Source organism: Anomaloglossus baeobatrachus, chromosome 1, assembly GCF_048569485.1.
Source record: "Anomaloglossus baeobatrachus isolate aAnoBae1 chromosome 1, aAnoBae1.hap1, whole genome shotgun sequence".
Classification (NCBI taxonomy): Eukaryota; Metazoa; Chordata; class Amphibia; order Anura; family Aromobatidae; genus Anomaloglossus; species Anomaloglossus baeobatrachus.
In genome coordinates this window covers 154,019,025-154,025,024 of record NC_134353.1, presented here as the reverse complement: position 1 = coordinate 154,025,024, position 6,000 = coordinate 154,019,025, and positions in this window count along the sequence as shown.

Genomic DNA, 6,000 nt, shown 5'->3' with positions numbered 1-6,000 from the left:
AAAGACAAATCTCCGTCACAGTCTCAGGCAGGTCTTTTGCAGACTTCAACAGGTTTTCTTCAAGAATGGTCCTGTATTTGGCTCAATCCATCTTCCCATCAATTTTAACTATCTTCCCTGTCACTGCTGAAGAAAAGAAGGTCCAAACCATGATGCTGCCACCACCATGTTTGACAGTGGGCATGGTGTGTTCAGGGTGATGAGCTGTGTTGCTTTTACGCCAAACATATCGTTTGGCATTGTGCCCAAATAGTTTGATTTTTGGTTTCATCTGACAAGAGCACCTTCTTCCACCTGTTTGGTGTGTCTCCCAGGTGGCTTGTGGCAAACTTTAAACAACACTTTTTATAGATATCTTTGAAAAATGGCTTTCTTCTTGCCACTCTTCCATAAAGGCTAGATTTGTGCAATGTACGACATTTGTGCAATGGCCGGGTCTTGGTAGATTTGCAGTGGTATCATACTTCTTCCATTTCAATATAATCGCTTGCACAGTGCTCCTTGGGATGTTTAAAGTTGTAGAAATCTTTTTGTAACCAAATCCAGCTTTAAACTTCTCCACAACAGTATCACGGACCTGCCTGTTTTGTTCCTTGGTCTTCATGATGCTCTCTGTGCTTTGAACAGAACACTGAGACCATCACAGAGCAGGTGCATTTATACGGAGACTTGATTACACACAGGTGGCTTATATTTATCATCGGTCATTTAGGACAACCTTGGATCATTCAGAGATCCTCAATGAACTTCTGGAGTGAGTTTGCTGCACTGAAAGTAAAGGGGGCGAATAATATTGCACGCCCCACTTTTCAGTTTATTCTTTTTTACAAAAGTTTAAAATAAGCAATAAATATCGTTCAACTTCACAATTGTGTCCCACTTGTGGTTGATTCTTCATTAGAAAATTTAAAATTTTCATCTTTATGTTTGAAGCCTGAAATGTGGGAAAAGGTTGAAAAATTTAAGGGGGCCGAATACTTTCGCAAAGACACTGTATATATGTATTTTTTTATTAGTATCAATAATTGGCAGAATAATTTAAAATATACACGGAAATGTTTTCATACGTTTTCACATTTTATATTTGAAGAAAAAGAGCCAGATGAATGGCAACAGTATTATTGTTTTTTTGTCTTTTTACAGATCTATTTAGGAGGGTGATCATGGTTGACAAATTCCCAAACTAGTGTAGACCCACCATTCAATAAATAGTGATGATTAACAATATAACACTTAGGGGTACTTTGCACACTACGACATCGCGATGCCTTACTAAGGGGGCGGGTCGTGCAGCGTCACAGCGAGGTCACACGGCAGGTGGCCAATAGAAGCGGAGGGGCAGAGATGAGCGGGACGTAAACATCCCGCCCACCTCCTTCCTTCCGCATAGCCGGCATGAGCTGCAGGACGCAGGTAGGAGATGTTCCTCGCTCCTGCGGCTTCACACACAGCGATGCCTGCTGCCGCAGGAACCAGGAACAATATCGTAACATCGGTCCTTCCGAAATTATGGAAATGACTGACGCTACACCGATGATACAATTTCGACGCTTTTGCGCTCGTTAATCGTATCAAAAATGATTTACACACTCCGATATCGACAGCGACGCCGGATGTGCGTCACTTTCGATTTGACCCCACCGACATCGCAGCTGCGATGTCGTAGTGTGCAAAGTACCCCTTACACCATGCAGCATTGTTCACTTGGCATCTATATATATAATTGCCTTATTCTGTCTGTCTGTCTGTCTGTCTGTCATGCTCCAAAATTGTGTCCTTACGGTGACACAAAGCTGATTGGCCGCTGGGCTCGCCATGGCCCCGCCCCCCCCACACGGATTGGCCGCTCGCCCAGGCTGCGCCCCCACACGGATTGGCCAGCCGCTCGCCCAGGCTCCGCCCCCCCCACAGATTGGCCTCTCGCCCCGGCACCCTGCAGGCATTGGCAATTCGGCCACGCCATGCCCCGCCCCCCTCACGCAATGCACGCTAGCTCTGGCCCCGCCCCCTCCCTCCCCCCGCGCATTCCCCGAACTGACACGGCTGTCACGGAGGTGAGTACTGTACTCCCCCCCCCCCTCCCCCCATCCCCCCGCGCATTCCCCGAACTGACACGGCTGTCACGGAGGTGAGTACTGTACTCCCCCCCCCACACCCCTCCCCGGCCCCCGCTCGCACGGGTGTGGTGTGGATACGTTGGTAACCATGCTCGCATGGTTACAAGCGCATCAAGGTCCTGCTGCGGCGGAAGATCCACACGCACACACATAACAGCACACACACAAACATACACACACATCAGATCACACTCACTCTCACACACACCTCACACACACCTCACATCCACACACTCACAGCATCCGGCGATATCGCTTGCTTCTCGGCCTCGATACTGTGCTGTTGTGACCTTCCAGGACCTGACGGAGGATCACATGGCCAGAGGCATGTGGTATCTCCGGATGTTGTGAGTGTGAGCGCGTATGTGCGATATCGTCAGTGTCTGTGTGTGTGAGTGTATGCGATCGGGTGTGTGTGAGTGTATGCGATCGGGTGTGTGTGAGTGGATGCGATCGGGTGTGTGTGAGTGGATGCGATCGGGTGTGTGTGAGTGGATGCGATCGGGTGTGTGTGAGTGGATGCGATCGGGTGTGTGAGTGTCGGCAGAGGAGCACGGCGTGCTGGAGGAGGCTGGGAGCAGAGAGGCTGATCATGGGGAAGGCTGGGAGGGGGAGGCTGATGCTGGGGCAGACTGGGAGGGGAAGGCTGATGCTGAAGGAGGCTGGGAGGGGGAGGCTGGGAGGAAGGAGGCTGGGAGGAGAGAGGCTGATCCTGGGGAAGGCTGGGAAGGGGAGGCTGATGCTGAAGGAGGCTGGAAGGAGAGAGGCTGATGCTGGGGGAGGCTGAAAGGAGAGAGGCTGAGGCTGGGAGGAGAGAGGCTGATGCTGGGGAAGGCTGATGCTGAGGGAGGCTGGGAGGGGAAAGCTGATGCTGGGGAAGGCTGGGAGGACGGAGGCTGGGAGGAGAGAGGCTGATCCTGGGGAAGGCTGGGAGAGGGAGGCTGATGCTGGGGGAGGCTGGAAGGAGAGAGGCTGATGCTGCGGACAGAGAGGAGAGGCTGATGCTGGGAGGAGAGAGGCTAATGCTGGGATGAGAGAGGCTGATGCTTGGAGGAGAGAGGCTGATGCTGGGGGAGGCTGGGAGGGGGAGGCTGATGCTGGGGGAGGCTGGGACGAGGGAGGCTGATGCTGGTGGAGGCTGATGCTTGGGGAGGCTGATGCTGGGGGAGGCTGGAAGGAGAGAGGCTGATGCTGGTGGAGGCTGATGCTTGGGGAGGCTGATGCTGGGGGAGACTGGGAGGGGAAGGCTGATGCTGAGGGAGGCTGGGAGGGGGAGGCTGGGAGGAAGGAGGCTGGGAGGAGAGAGGCTGATCCTGGGGAAGGCTGGGAACGGGAGGCTGATGCTGAGGGAGGCTGGAAGGAGAGAGGCTGATGCTGGGGGAGGCTGGAAGAAGAGAGGCTGATGCTGGTGGAGGCTGATGCTTGGGGAGGCTGATGCTGGGGGAGACTGGGAGCGGAAGGCTGATGCTGAGGGAGGCTGGGAGGGGGAGGCTGGGAGGAAGGAGGCTGGGAGGAGAGAGGCTGATCCTGGGGAAGGCTGGGAAGGGGAGGCTGATGCTGAGGGAGGCTGGAAGGAGAGAGGCTGATGCTGGGGGAGGCTGGAAGGAGAGAGGCTGAGGCTGGGAGGAGAGAGGCTGATGCTGGGGAAGGCTGATGCTGAGGGAGGCTGGGAGGGGAAAGCTGATGCTGGGGAAGGCTGGGAGGACGGAGGCTGGGAGGAGAGAGGCTGATCCTGGGGAAGGCTGGGAGAGGGAGGCTGATGCTGGAGGAGGCTGGAAGGAGAGAGGTTGATGCTGGCGGAGGCTGATGCTGGGGGAGGCTGGAAGGAGAGAGGCTGATGCTGGTGGAGGCTGATGCTTGGGGAGGCTGGGAGAGGGAGGCTGATGCTGAGGGAGGCTGGGAGGAGGGAGGCTGGGAGAGGTAGGCTGAGAGAAGAGAGGCTGATGCTGGGGAAGGCTGATGCTGGGGGAGGCTGGGAGAGGGAGGCTGATGCTGGGGGAGGGTGGGAGGAGGGAGGCTGGGAGGAGAGAGGCTGATGCTGGGGAAGGCTGGGAGGAGAGAGGCTGATGCTGGGGACAGAGAGGAGAGGCTGATGCTGGGAGGAGAGAGGCTGATGCTAGGATGAGAGAGGCTGATGCTGGGAGGAGAGAGGCTGATGCTGGGGGCAGAGAAGCTGATGCTGGGGGCAGAGAGGCTGATGCTGGTGCAGCATGGGGGATGCAGCACGATGGGGGGGTGCGCAGCATCGGGGATGGAGCATGATGGGGGGGTGCGCAGCATCGGGGATGGAGCACGATGGGGAGTTCGCAGCATGGGGGATGGAGCACGATGGGGAGTGCGGAGTATGGCGGATGGAGCACGTTTGGGAGTGCGCAGCATGGCGGATGGAGCACGTTTGGGAGTGCGCAGCATGGCGGATGGAGCACGTTTGGGAGTGCGCAGCATGGGAGATGGAGCACGATGGGGGGTGCGCAGCATAGGGGATGGAGCACGATGGGGAGTGCGCTGCATGGGGGATGGAGCACGATGGGGAGTGCGCTGCATGGGGGATGGAGCACGTTTGGGAGTGCGCACCTCCCCCCCACACACACACACACACACACACACACGCGCGCGCACTGCACAACACACCACACACACACACACTGGGAACCACAAACAACTGCCCTACACAGACACCCACACACACAGACAACGCTGCACACACACAACACCCAACACACAAACACCGCGGCACACACAAAAATACGCACATACCGCACAACACACACATTGCACAAAACATACCTCCCCCCAAAACACACCACACACACAAACCACGCAACACACACACAACGCTACAGACACACAGCGCTCCACAAACAACGCAACACACGCAACACACATACAACACCGCTCTCACCCCCCGTCACACCCAGACAACACCCAGAACATGTACAGCCCCTACACAAACACTTGGTAACTACACACAACAACATCTATATATATATATATATATATATATATATATATATATATATATATATATATATATATATATATATATATAACAAAAATCATACATGAACTACACAATACGTAAATTCTAGAATACCCGATGCGTAGAATCGGGCCACCTTCTAGTATATATATATTCAGTTACCAAAATTTAGTCTGGAAAAGAACAACCTTCTAAGTAGAGTTGAGCAAAACGTTTTCCTCTGCCCTTGTTCAGCGTCCAGTCTAGATTTTCTCGGCAGTTTTTACTTCTGCGGCTGGCATCACCGACTCGGTATCGTGTGCCGCTTATTTTAATAGACCCCGTGACATACACCTTGAAGGTGTACATCCTAGTGATCAGACCTAGTAAATACCAGAAGCACCCCAAGATGCTAGGCTCATGATGTCGGCCGCATCAGTGAAGACTGCCCTGTTCTGACTGCCTTTAAGGTCAAGACTGCGTGTTGGGCCAGGACAGTGTGAATGTTATTGCTCAGTTGTACTTCTAAGCATTGCTATTAACATTTCCCACAAAAACTGCATTTGTCCCTCTCTTTACTTCGTATTAGATTATAAATTTCTTATGGATAGATTGTATTCTTATATTTATGTCCAGGCATTGTCAAGTCTTATTACTAATTAGAGACATTTTTCCTTATGTTGTTTGTTCAAAGTAACATTATATACCTACAATTATACAACCATTGATTAAAAAATATATTTTATTACATATCTTTTCACACAAACCATTTAGCATAAATAAGTTCATAGAAATATATAACACACAACACTTACACAAGTATGCAAAGTTTGGGTTTATTAATTTTTTTTTCAAATCCTGTGACTGATTCTTGTGTCTTATTTTAAAAAAAAAACTCCATTTCTATTTTTAACCATCACGTAT